At 41.0% G+C, this 14,672-nt stretch overlaps 1 pseudogene; it reads left to right on the plus strand.

Moving 5' to 3' along the window:
* Positions 1-8,029: 8,029 nt before the first annotated feature.
* Positions 8,030-14,142, plus strand: LOC140519397 (ER lumen protein-retaining receptor 1 pseudogene; annotated as a pseudogene).
* The last annotated feature ends 530 nt before the right edge of the window (positions 14,143-14,672 follow it).

The following is a 14,672-nucleotide window of genomic DNA, read 5'->3' on the forward strand; positions in this document are numbered from 1 at the left end:
AAGACCCTTAGTGATACATCTAAGGTTATTGTGAGTGTATGTTCGTCCTTCATTGCCGAAGAAGACCATGCCATCAGAGAAATAATGACATGACTTGCACTTGACTTTGTTTTGAGTGAGGGAGGGCTGTGCAGGTCACTAGCCTCACTTCTTCTCTAGAGCCATCTGAATCCAGTGACCAGATATTCATCAGGATGACTGGAGACGACCCAGAATGAGGCAATTGGGGTTAAGTGACTTGCCCAAGGTCACACAGCTAGTGAGTGTCAAGTGTCTGAGGTGAGACCTGAACTCAGGTCCTCCTGACTCCTGTACCAGCAATCTATCCATTGTACCACCTATTATCATCTCTAAATCAGCCTTGTATGTTCATCAAGGACTCTGCCTGTACCCTAAAGGCAGCAGAGTCCGTTACTTTGAGACAGTCCAATTTAACGCATAGAATATTAGACTGTTGTCTCTTTTATTAGATTATAAGTTCCTTGAGGATATGGATTGTATTTGCCTCTTTTTGTATCCCCAGTGCTTAGCACAGGGCCTGGGACATGGTAGGCACTTAATAAATGTATTGATTGATTAATTTTGTGATTCTGGACAAGTGTGTTCTCCTGTCTCAGTCTTAGTTTCCTTATTTATGAAATAGAGATAATACCTTTAATACCTATCTCACAGGGTGGTTGTGAAAATCACAAGAGATTATGTATTATACAAAGCATTTTGCCAACCTTAAAGTGCCGAATACATGTGAACTATCATTATTACATTATATATTTGAGTCTGTTCTTGAATCTGGGCTGAAGGACAGTAACTGTAGCTGGAAAGGCCATTGGGAAGGAAGGGAGGCCAAATGCCATTTTGATCGCTTTCTTTCTTTGGGAACTTCCTATTCATGCCCTTTGATTGTCCTTACTTCATGTATAGACATCTGAGCATTTGGAATTTGTTCCTTGATCTCTACTTGTTTATTATCTCTCCTGAATTGTTGTTCTTTTCTATAGAAATTCTTCTTCCTTTATGATGTCTGCTAGTCTCCATGGTATCAAGTTTGGAAGCTACATATGGGCAGTTTTCTCCCTCCCCTTTCAATTTTAGTTTAAAGACCTCTTGATCAGAATCTGGGAAACTGTTTTTTTTTTTTTTTTAGAAGTTAGCTTCTTAACTAGTTATTTACTTCTCTAATGCCCCTTAATTTTTATGAAACTCCTGCCTTCATTGAGCAACTGGGATGAAAATACCACTTATAACCTTCCTGGATCTCTAAAGGTTTATTGAAGATTTCATCATCTGTAGTCATCCCTTGTAGATTACTTTGGGCAGGGTCAATAATGAGTTGAGTCACACAAATCACAGAGTTTGTAGAGCTTTTCAGCTTTGATATTTCTCAGAGTTTTCCCTGTCATGTCCTGAGTATAAACTTCAGGAGGACAATAGACTTCTCAGTTTGTTGTTAATGTTCATAATATGAGGCTGTGGGATCAGACAGTGAGCAGTGGAACATCAAATGATGTTCTTCATCATAACTGGTGCCTCTGTGACCTGTAGTTCTTCCTCAGCGATACTGTATAGCTCTATGACTTTGACTTGTAGCCTTAATCTATTAGAATTCAGGAAAAATTCTAAAAGTGATGGCCTAGATAAGAATACTACCATTTTGTTTCAAAATGGTAGGTGGACATATAAATCCAATGTAAAGTTTGTCTCCAGTTCCTTATAGATAGCAAAATGATTTTCCTAAAGCACAGGTCTGACCATGGTGTTTCCCTTTCCCTCTCTCACTCAATAAACTTCATTGATTCCCTATAACTTTTTGGATCACATATAAACTTCTTTGTCTGGCATTTAAAGCATTCTCTTTTTTCTGGCCCCCATTCCTTTAATTTTCTCCCTCCTGATTTCCTTTAAGACTCAGCTCAAACCCCATTTTGGAAAAAGAACTTCCCCTTTCCCCTTCTTCTCCCCCTATTTCTCTTCCCCTTCTCCCCTTTTACATTGTATGTATCTTGGATGTACGTAGTTATTTGCTTGTTGTCTCCTCCTTACAATGTGAGCTCTATGAGAGCAGGGACTGTATTTTTGCCTTTATAGTGCCTGGCACATAGTCAGAATTGAATAAATGCTTGTTGACTGATTGACTATATTCCTCAACTCCTAAACCCCAGATCTTATTTAAAAGTATTTCAAAATTTCTGAAACTATGCAACTTTTTAATTTTTTCCCTTCTAGGACAATCCTGGAAAATATATATTTTTTAAAGTTCCTTAGAATGAGGAAGTTCCCTGATTGTTCTCTGTTGAGTCCCAGGTCTTGTCCTCTTGGGGACTAAAGGTTCTTTCACACGCAATGTGAATATTCTTCAGTGTCAAAATCAGTTAACAAGACAGTTAATTGTTGTCCTAAGCAAAGTTAAAAATGATGAAATCTTTTTGACATGTTATAGCATCTCACCAAACAATTATAGGGCATTGCACAGTTGGTTTTTAATTTGTGACTCTTTAGGGTGACCTGGGTCTTTTCCTATTCTGACTCAGTCTCTGGACTCCTTTGATAGAGAATGTCGCAATGTGTCTTCCTGAGATCTAGAATTTCCACTTTGTTTCCCACACTTGGCACATACAATCCCCAAACTTGTTACTAAGCCTCCAATGATCCTTTTCTCCTGGCCAAAGTTCTTATCCAAGTTGCTCCCAGGTATTGAATCTGATGGATAGTATATCTCAACATGTTCTGTGCTCTCTGATGACATATAGGTGGCCATTTTCAGCTGCAGACCCTAGTGATGTTTCTACCTTTATTATCTTTGCCTACCACAGATCTCAACTTTCTTTGTACAAAAACATATTGAGATGAGTCAATTCTTAATTTTACAGATTTTTTTTTTCTTCAAGTGCCTACTTTATACAGCACACTATGCTTAGTGTTGTAGGGGAGATATTCTTTGCTCTTAAAAGAGCTTTCTATCTGGTATGGCAGATAAGAAAATAATAGTAGCAGAAGGTACCTCTACATGCCAGATCACTAAAGAGGTATGAGCAAAGCACTAGGATCTTCAGGGGAAAGAGAATGAAAGTGATCAAGCAAGTAGGTTTTATGGAGATAGGTTTCATAGAGAGTAATAGCTAGCACTTATATGGTACTTACTATGTGTCTGACACTGTGCTAAGTGCTTTATAATTATTATCTCATTTGATCCTCACACCAACTGTGGGAGGTAGGTGCTATTGTTACAGATGAGGAAACTGAGGCAAACTGAGGTTAAGTGACTTGTTCAGGGTCACACAACTAATAAGTGTCTGAGGTCACTTTTTTTTGTTTTCTGGTTCCTAGGCCTATCCAATGGATGTTCTACCCATTGTGCCATTTTGAATTGGACCTTAATGTATGGTTAGCAATTTGACAGGAAATATAGGGGAGGGCATTCATTTGGAGAGAAGAACATGGGCAAAGGATGTGAAGGTGGGGAACTGGGATATGGTTGGAAGTACTGAGTAGTTCAGTTTGGTTGGAATTTGGGGTACAAGTAGAGCAGTGAATAAGAAGTGTAGAAAGACTAGGGGGCACATTGTGGCTAGGCTGGAGCCATATTGTACAAGGCTTCTCATTTATTTGATACTTAATGGGAAGTTACTGAAGGTTTTTAGCAGAGGAAGGACAGGATTAAAAATATTCATTAAGAAGGTAAATCTGATGGTAGTTTGGGAGTGGGAAAGAAGAATTAGAAGACTATCTTGCAGGTGTTTAGGCCAGGTGAGGTACTAAATTAGGGTGGGTGCAGGAGAAATGCAAAGGAGAGGACACATGAGAAAGAGAAAACAGAGCTAGAGTCAATAGAATTTGGCAACTGATAAATGTAGGTGTCCAGGAAGGGAAAGAGAACCAAAGGGGAGTGTGATGTTTCAAAGTTGGTTACTTCTGGTTATTAGTCATTTAGGGATGGTTATTCAAGATATGAGTGAGCCTCTTGTCTACCCAACTACCATTTACCTAGCTTTCACCTTCTCCTCATTGCTATCAAAGGAAAGCTAGGGCTGGGAGAGAAGGCAGTATTAAAATAATGAAAGATAGCTGCTTTGGAGATCTGATACAAAGGAGGGGTCAATGAAAGAGATGGAACAAATGCCAAAAAGTGGGTCTTGAATGATACCCTATGAACTTAGTGCCCTTATCTTTCTACTTCTTATTTACAAAACAAAACAGTAGGGTAAATATGACCATTTTCTATTTGAGAGTCAACCATTTTCCAGTACTAGGATAGTGATAGAGAGCTCCAGTCTTGGGATCAGGAATGACTCTTGTACCTATTGGCTTTGTAACTGGACCTCGATATTTCCAGGGCCCCTTCTTTTTCTGACATACTGTGAGTCTGTGATTCTTCAGAAGGAGCTGGGTCTCCCACCTTCTCTTCTGGTGTCTCATGTGACCCCATGCCTATGACTTGATGTTTAATGAAAGGAAGATTGCATTATAGGAGCCAAACAATACTCTTTCAGTTGACTGTAGACTTGAAACTTCTTTTTGCTTGTACTGATGCCTTCAACATAACCAAATTTCCCATTTACTAGAAAAATGTTCATCCCTCCCTTTCTCTTTCCCCTGCAATATGGATTGTTGTCGTTGAACAGATTTGTGTTAAGCCATATTGATTCAGGAAATTTAAATGGGATCGTACAGGAACGTTTTCAAAGAATTATATGGAATTTTAGCCAGCAGAATGGCACTCTTTTTAAGGTCAGCTAGAGTGCCGATGTTAAAATGTAGCGTGGTGCTTGGGAAATGGGTCTTTTAATGCCTTACTCCCTGCCATTCCCGGGCTTGTGCAGGAAATGTAAACCAACATATAATATGTGTTTTTATTCGCAACATCCATTTTGTGGGAAATTGAATGGGGTACTCCATCGACTTGGTGTGGGGCTATAATCAGCACCTTATATGGAGGGTAGATGAGGTCAACATTAAAAGGTCTTATAAAGGTGGACTGGCCTTCCTGAACTTGTGAGAGTTCCTGCCAACAAGGCCTGTAAGAGTTCAAATGCTCAGTGAAGAAGGAGGTTTTTGATAACAAAACTGTCTGGTTCCACATTGAGCCAACAAGGAAGCTCTTTCTTGTAGTCTTTACTCTCCACTTTCTAGTCCAGTGGGTCAGTTTGTGCTATACCTTGTTTTGTGGGATGTTTTGTCTGCTGAAATGTGGTTTTCTTGTCTTTCTTTGCTGGACACAGGAAGCTGTGGATGTAAAAGGGCAAAGGATAGTTCAGAATCCTGAGGAGGCATGGACTATGCCAGGGGGACTAACTAGCCTGGCTATCCTCAGGACCTCTGGACCACCTAAAAGGCTTGGTTTAATAGTGATCTTGTGTTTACTCAGTGTGTATATGCAATGGTAAAATGGAGCCCTTTGCTTGGATGTTTCTGACAATATACTTGTTCAACTTTCTGGGTAGTTTGTGTCCTGAGGGGTGTGTGTGTGTGCATGTGTGTGTGCATGTGCATGTGCATGTGCGTGTGTGTGTGTGTGTGTGTGTGTGTGTTCCTCCTGTGGTATGTTTGAAATCTCAGCCCTGGTCCCATCTGTAAGTCAGCAGTAAGTGTCAGTGAGGATGGAAGGTTTTCCCAAAGAAGTGTTGGGTATGTTTGCGTTTGCATCTCATAAACAGTTGCAGTCTGGACGGTCGTCACAGCCTCGTTCGGGCTGGAGGCTCTAAGTGCCTTAGTTTGCCAGCACGCTGTAACTATTTCCAAGATGAAATTAAAATATTTTGTAAACTTCCCATTGGATTAGGTCCTTTTAAGAAAATTTAAATAAAGGAATGAAGGGTGGGAAATTAATCTGGGGACATGGCTGGTCATTTTTAAATTCTACCTAAGTCAGCCTGAGTTTGTGCAAACAGTGAATAAGTTGGAGTACAAGAAGTTTGTAAATAAATGTGTTTATTCAACAAATGGATTCAAGATGAAACACTCAGCATTTCTCCAAGGCATTTCCTTTCCTGCCTGTTCATTTTAGCATCTTGACCAAACTAATTCCCATCTCTGAGTCTAATATTTAAATGAACTTCTGGCATCTGCTGCATTGTCTGCTTTTCTGGTTCCTTAGGACAGTCATTTACATAGATTCTGTCTAGCCTTCACACTAAGGGCTGATGAAAATCAGCTGAAGATCACCATGACTTTTCTGTATCCAATTTGAGTCAAACTAGAAGAGAATTTAGAAAGGGACTTCTCATCAGATGAAAACTAGATGTCCCAAGTATTTTTTGTTTTTGTTTTTTTCCTAGAGAGAAAAAATGAAAATAACTTGATGATGTAAACGATATTCTGAGAAATTAGTAATACTGCTGCTAGTTATTAAAATGTATTTCTGCTTCCATTTCTTTGGAAGATTTTTTTTTCCCAATCAGTTTGCAAGTTCTTGATAATCTACTATGAAAGAGGAAGGTTTGTTGACTACATTGCTGCTGTTCAGTCATTTTTCAGTTGTGTTTGACTCTGTGTGACTCCATTCGGGGTTTTCTTGGCAGAGATACTGGAGTGGGTTACCCTTCTCTTCTCGAGCTCATTTTACAGATGAGGAAACTGAGGCAAATGGGGTTAAGTGAATTGCCCAGAGTCACACAGCCAGACGTGAACTCAGTTAAGATGAGCCTTCCTGACTCCCTGCCTGATACTTTAGCTGCCCACTAGGAAGGGACACAAAAGGGCTTATACAAGGTTTTTGCCCTTAAAGAGCTTGTAATCTAGTTGGCAAGGTAGACTATAGTTATAGATACATAGCTACATGTAGATACAGGGTATTCCAAAAGTCTAAATGTGGTTTTAAGCTATTAAATCTGAAATTATGAAAGCATATGCCTCTTGGATGTAAGCCTGGGGAAATAACTCCTTCCTTCAGTACCTCAAGCAACTCTCTAGGACTATGTAAGTTGAAGAACAGGTGATGATCTTTGTTAAAAGAGTGTGTTCTTTCACTAGGAATACCTTTCAGGGGTGGGGAACCTGAGGTCACATGTGATGCTCTGGGTCCTAAGTACAGCCCTTTGTCCAAATTCAAAGATCACACTTGAGGACCTAGGGGATCACATTTTGCCTTGAAGCCACAGGTTTCCCACCCCTGTTTACATCAAGAAATCCCTAGGCTTGGTGCTAAATACAAACCACCCCAAAAGCCTTGGTGCAGTTTTAAAATTTAGAGTTATCATTCTAAGCTTCCAGGGTCTGTTCCTCTCTACAACTTGACTCATCATTAGGGGTAATGCTTCTTATAGCTGCTTCTTTCCCCAGTTGATTATCTCTCTGCGTCTTTGTCAGAAGTGTGCAGTTTTAAAATACACCAAGATCTTGGAGAAAGCCTACATTTAGGCTTAGACTTGTGTGCCATTGGTGTAAGGCACACGTATCAATTGCACTTCCACAACACTCCAAGAGTGCAGCTCAAGTCAGATTAAAATGTAACTGGAAATATTTAACAAAATCAGTAGAAATACAATAGAATGTAATGTTAACATATGTTTTTTTGAAGTCAATGTGTAGCTTGTAAGGATCCTTACATAGGGTTTGGTGGATTCAGTTTGATACTTTTGGTGTAGGGAATTCTTGGTATGGAAACACATCCTGCCAGTCATCACCCACTCTTTGACCTATAGTCTTAGGGACTTGTTTTGAATACTGAGGAGCTGAGAGCCTTTCCCAAGCTCACAGAGCCAGGAGGTATCAGGAGGAGGAATTGAACTCAGGTCTTGTGTCTCCTTGGTTAACTCCCAATCCATTATGTGACTTAAGCTCTCAAAATATACATAGATGTAAAAGATAGTTCAGAATATAAGGTAATCCATGAGTTTCAAATGAATGACATGGTGATAGAGAAACTGAATGCAAGAGCATTCAGTGATGAGGGAAATCACTGTGGTTTGTCATAATAAGAGAAAGCTTCAAGAAAAGGTATGACGAGTTGGATATTGACTAGAGTTGATATAGGCAGAATTCGGCTATATAGAGGGTACGGTAGAGGGTCCATATTGGGGAGTAGTGGCGGATAATGTCAGAAGCACGGTTTGGGTCCATATTGACAGGGTGGGGAAGACCTTGAATTCTAGGCTGAAGGAATTTAGATTTTTGTCTTTTGGGTAATGGTAGGTTGTTGTTCTTTGTTCTTGAAGAACACTAAAATGATATCACTGTGCTATAGTCAAGTTTCATTGTCTCTGACTGTGACTGATCAGACCAATATGAGCTTGGAATGCTCCACTACAGGTCCAGCACAAATAGTCTGTGTGAACATCTGAGGTGGATATTCTAAATCTGTGCATCCTGCATTCCCTCTGAGCTGTTTCAATTCTGCTTTGCTCATAGAGCATAGCACCTTCTCTGATGCGGGCATGCCATGATGAGTGTGCCAGTGTCTCCCATATTACACAATCAATTCCAAAGTTCTTAACTGAGACCTTGAGAGTGTCCCTGTATCGCTTCTTCTGACCACCATGTTGACGTTTGCCCTGTGTGAGTTTTCCATAAAAAGTCCTTTTGGCAAGCTACATCTTGCATTTGAACAATATGGCTAGCCCATGGGAGTGGTGCTCTCTGAAGCAAAGAGTGAATGCTTGACATTTTAGTTAGAGTAAGGACCTTAGTGTCTGGTACCTTATCCTGTCAGGTGATCTTTAGAACCTTCCTAAGACAATTTAAATGGAAGCAATTCAGTTTCTTGGCATGGTTGGTGCATGATTTTGTTTGCAGATGATTGTGTACTGAATGCAGAATCTGAAGGTGAGATGCAACCAAGTATGAATCAATGCTCTGCTGCTTGTGCTAATTTTGGCCTAACAATTAACACCAAAAAAACAGAGGTACTCCATCAGCCATCATCACACCATCCATATGTGCGACCGTTGGTTACAGCAAATGGAGAAGTTTTGAATGCTGTGGATAAGTTCACTTACCTTCTCAGTGTACTTTCCAGGGACCTACACATTGATAATGAGGTTGGCGCGTGCATTGCCAGAGTTAGCTCAGTGTTTGGGAGGTTCTGAAGGAAAGTATAGGAGAGAAGAGGTATTAGATTGACTACCATACTGAAGGTCTACAGAGCTGTTGTGCTGACCTCATTGCTGTATGCCTGTGAAACCCGGACAATATATCAGCTGGTAATGGGAACCCAAAGCTGTAAATAGTACCCAGTGAGTGGGGATTTCCCCAGGACATCAGCCTTCAGGAGAGCATATTGCCTCCCTAACAAAGCATACTACAACATCATTGCAATACTATTCCCATGCTTCACTTCATAGTCCTTGGCAAACTTGCACTCTCACATGGTACAATTGCCCCCAAGTTCCCAGTCTCAGAATGCCATTACCAGGGTGTTTCTCTCCTAGATGGGCCTCTCAACCACCACAGAGGTAAGGGCTAGACTCTTTGGGGATTATACTTTCTTCTCTGAAGCCAATGTCGCCTTCCCCAGACTCCCACCTGAATTCTTCCCAGTTGCAAGAATGTCTTTTGCAATGCAAAGGGGAACTACTTGAGGACACACACCACCCAGCACTCTTGTGTTCTCTCAAGTCTGTAATGCACCTGAGTTGGGGAATTAAATTTCTCTTCCAGAATATTCCTCTATGCCTTGGGGATTGGCCCCTTAGACTGTGAGAGGCAGATGTTAAGCCGCTGCTTTAAGATATCAAATAAGCAAGTACTTACTGAGGGTCTAGTGTACCAGGCAGTGTTCTAACCCAAGAATAGCACTTATAAAGCATTATTCCCACAAATCTGGGAGCACAGTCTCCCACAAATATACAGTACCCATGGGAAGAGGGAAATCAAATGTAGAGTACAATGATGGTGACATGAGATTCACCCGTGGTAAAGGTCAATCATAACTTTTTCTGCTGCAGGACCCAGAAATCTTGTCTTCTATAGAAGTTCCCTCTTCCAAGGAAGTTAGTGGCCCAGTGGATAGAGCTCTGGACCTGGAGTTGGGAAGACCTGAGCTTTAAATCTGGCCTCAGACACTCACTTGCTGTGTGACCCTGGGCAAATCATTTTACCCTGTTTGCCTCAGTTTCCTCTTCTATAAAATGAGCTGGAGAAGGAAATGGCAAAACATTCAGTGTCTCTGCCAAGAAAACCCCAAATAGGGTCACAAAAATTCATATGTGGCTGGAGTGACTGAACAAAAAAATCAGAGCTTAGATTTGGAACCGTGTCCCCTGACTCCAAATTGAACATTTTGAAGGGGCCCCACTCGGTCTTGCTCCCCTGCTGGTGCCCCTGGCCACCAGCCAGCCCGGCCCTCAGCCTGGAACCTCTTCCTATTCCTGGAGGACCTCTCCCACCACCTGGCCCTCATCTTGTTGCTCCTGCACTAGAATCTCAGGGAAGAGTCAGGTTCTGTTCCCAGAGGTCTTCATTACCCACTACCTAGACCTGCTCACCAATTCCATCTCCCTTGACAACACCTCTGTGAAAGTGGTCTACATAGCTTTCTCCTTCACCGCTGTCTGTACTATAGCAAGTTTAAGGCTACCTATATCAGCAATCATGACACTTCTGAATGGAGTTTCTCATGGTCCCCACAGCCATCTTGACCTTTTTAGTCAACCATGACTTCACCTCACTGGAGAACCAATGGACCTCCATTTACCTGGAGTCTCTGGCCATCCTGCCATAGCTGTTCATGGTGAGTAAGACAAGGAGAAGCTGAGACCATCACCAGTCACTACTGGTTTGCCCTGGGCATCTACAAAATGCTCTACCTGCTCAATTGGACCTGGCATTCCCAGTCTGAAGTTATCATCGTAGTCAACCTGAAGTAAAATGTCCTCTACTGTGACTTCTACCCTGCATCACCAGAGTCTTAAAGGGGAGGATTTTAAACCTGCCTACACAGGGGTGGCTCCCAAGAGCATCTTTGCAGCAGAAGCAATAGTGGCAAGAGGAGGTCGGCCACAGCAGCATGAGGGGGCAGGGTAGGGGAGGCCCAAGAGCTGCCCAGTCTAAGGGGTAACTTTTTAAAAGAATCAGAGGATTCTCACCTGCTTCCTCTCTCCCCCAGGGCTAGAGGGAAGGGAGGAAGACATGGGACCCCCAGCCTTGGGGAGCAAAAGTTCAGGACCTTGGACTCTTTATGGTGTTTTGCCTTTTTAGAGAAACAAAGATGAAATCTTTTTTGATTTGCTTGGGATTTAGATAACTCCCTGATTATCTTTACATTATCTTGTCACCCATGTTTTTTAAACTGTTTGGGGGGTGGATGGGGAGTCCCCCACCTGAGAGCTACCCTCTGCACCCCCATCTCCCCACCCCTCATCCCTGCTGTCTATTTCCTCCTCCCTCTAGACTTTGCCAAACACTCAGCCTCTTTTACTCCTGGAGAATAGGAGTGGGTGGTGGGGTGACTTCTCCCCTCCGTTTTTTATCTTGTCAGTCTTTTTTTTTTTTGTCCAGGCATGGGAAGGGAGGGAAGAGGCCATGCCCCATTTTTTTTTTTTTTTTTTTTTTTTACAGAATTGATGGTTAACTCCTTGTTCACTTGAAATAGATGAAAGAGAGAGTTGGTTAGGAGTCAAGATGATATGGGTTCAGTCCCCTCTCAGATACAAGCTATGTAACCCTGAGTAAGGGCATAAGGTGTAAAAATGGGGATAATAAAAGCACCTCTGTCATAAAGTTATAAATGAGAAATAAATGAGCTAATATATGTAACATGCTTGCAAGCCTGAAAATAATATATAATTATTGAGGTGATCTCTAATTATACCAGTAATAATATTATTATAACAATAATATTATCACTGTACTATACTGTCTTACTTTGCCTATGTGGAAAGTGAGCCTCGAAGAGGCTGAAGTAGCAGAGTTGTCCTCAAGTATCTGAAGCTTTATCTTATGATGAAAGGGTTAGATCTGTTCATCTTGGCCCAAAGGGGGTGGAAGTTACAGAGAAGCAACTTTAGGCTTCAGGGAAACAACAGCTTTCAAAGAATTAGGGCTGTCGGATGGTGGAAGGGTTTGCTAAAGGAGGGAGGAGGGAGTTGCATTCCCCTTTCCTGGAGGTCTTCAAGCAAAGGCTGGCTAATGTCACGGTGACCTCTGAGATCCCTTCCAGCTTTAGTATTCCGTGGGAACCTCTAGTCTACGACATGGCATCAGGGGAAGCAAACAAGCATTTATACAGTGTCTACCATGTGCCAGGTACTACGCTAAGCATTTTACAAATATTCTTACATTTGACGCTCACAAGAACCCTTCAGGGTTGTTATCCCCATTTTATAGATGAGGAAACTGAGGCAGACAGAGATTAAATGACTTGACCAGGATTATGTCCCTTAAGTGTTTGAGGCTGGATTTGAACCCAGGTCTCCTTAATGCCAAGCCCAGCACTCTATTTAGTGTGCCACCTAGCTGCCTCCCTCAATAGGGAAATTGAGCAGTGACTTTTAAAGGTCAGTATAGAGCTCAACAACAAGAAAATCAGGTTGGGGAGTGGGCCAGTGATGATGAGGGGGCAGGAAGCAGAGCCAGTTGAACCAATGATACAATTCCCTAAGGAGAAGGTATGGTCTGACACTCGTCCACAAGGTGGTTATGTTTTCTACTATTTGGTCCTCTGGTCTACTACCATCCAGCCTTCCCTCAGATGCCAAAGCAAAGTTTTCCTAAAACTCAGTTCTTGATCATGTCTCCCACCTACCCAGTAAATCTGAGCCATTTCCTGCTACCTTCAGGATCAACTATAAACTCAGCCTGGCATTTAAAGTTCTCCCCAAGCTGACCCCCTTCTATATTTCCAGTCTTATATATCATTCCCCCATACAGATACTCTGGGGTCCATCATAGTCAGCTACTTGTCTTCCTTACTCATGATCCCTACCCTGTCTCCTCAGACTATTGGCAACTAGATGGCACAGTTAGCTAGAGTCCTGGACTTGGAGTCAGGAGGACCATGGTGTAGGAGCAAAGGTGACTTTGACTTTGGACATGACATCACCTCAATCTCAACCAACAGGAGTGATCTGTAGATAAGGGGAAATAGGGATGGGGGCTCAGGACAAGACTGGGAATCAACAAACAGAAGATGCCCTGGATGAAATTGTAAAGTAAACCATTTTTCTGCATTCCTTTTCATTCTTCTCCTCCTCAAGACATTCTTTCCTAGTCTTGTCCTCAGACTCCTCCTGAGTTGAGTTTACTTCCTCTCCACTTCCTTGAAAGAACCTTCTTGAAGACCCTTTATTCACATCACAGTAAATGGCTGATATCAGCTTTTAAGTTATTTTTCATAAAGAGATTTGTAGGTTTTTTTTTTCTAGAAACATGCAAAGAATAAAGCTCTAATGTCAGAATTTTAGGCATCCCACAGAAGGCTGTGGGGAGGGGAGATTTTTTTTTTAATAAGATTTTCCCAAAGACCCTGAAGGAAACACTACATGGGGGGTGCCATCTCTACTTATGTATAAGATTGATGATGATAATAATAACTAATATTTATAAAGTACTTTTAACTTGCTTAGGTTATTTCATTTGCTACTCGTAAGAGCCCAATAAAGTGTGTGTGTGTGTGTGTGTGTGTGTGTGTGTGTACAGTGGGGGGATGTGCTATTATTATCTCTATTTTGTTGATGAGGAAACTGAGGCTTAGATAGTTACATGACTTACCTAGATTCACACAGGTAATATGTATCTGAATTGGGATTTCCTATTCCAGCTCTTCCTTATTCTAAGCCCAGTACCCTATCTGACACCATGTTTCTCCCTCCAACATGAGTTCTTAAGCTGAGGTTCATGAACTTTAAAATACATACACACATAATACATATATACATGCATATCTATATCTGTCTCTCCATTTTCATCTTCTAGGATGAGGGTTCTTAGCTTTTGTATGCAATGGACCCCTTTGTCAGTCTGGTGAAACTTATGAACCCCCTTATCAGAATAACATTCTTAGGTGCATATGATAAAATACATAATATCACAGATGAAACCAAATAGTTACTTGTACATATATATACACATATACCAGTTACACACATCTTTACATGTAATATATACACATACCAATAATTACACATGTACATACATGCATACATGTATATAAGATGTCTATATAATTTTGTGTATATATATACACATATGTATAAATGTAACCAGTCATACACATATAGGTGTAACTATTTGGTTTATACATGTGTATGTATATTTTTATATATTTTAACTTTCCATGACTATGTATATATATATATATATATATATATATATATATATATATATACATATAATGCATAGATATACACAGATATATGTAACAATTTGGTCTCCTTAGTGATGCTATATATTTTGTTTCATGCATCTAAGAATGTTATTCTGACAAAAGATCCATAAGATTTGCTAGACTACCAAATGGGTCTATTACACAAAAAAGCTAAGAATCCCTACCCTAGAAGATGACCTAGAAGAAGAAGCCCTTTGACTGAATTCCCTTAGGGGGTTTTGTTCTATGAAGTTTGGTTTCAGTCAAAGGGCCACATATGAGGACCTAGAGGGCTACATGTGGCCTCAAGGCCTCAGTTCCCCACCCCGGTCAGGTGATTAGGTAATGGGAGTTCCCACCATGATTATACAATGAGTTAGTTCCATTTAATTGCTATTTAGTTTTTTGATACTGAAAATAATGGACAAACATTTTC

The sequence above is a fragment of the Notamacropus eugenii genome, chromosome 1 (genome assembly GCF_028372415.1).
Source record: "Notamacropus eugenii isolate mMacEug1 chromosome 1, mMacEug1.pri_v2, whole genome shotgun sequence".
Taxonomy (NCBI): domain Eukaryota; kingdom Metazoa; phylum Chordata; class Mammalia; order Diprotodontia; family Macropodidae; genus Notamacropus; species Notamacropus eugenii.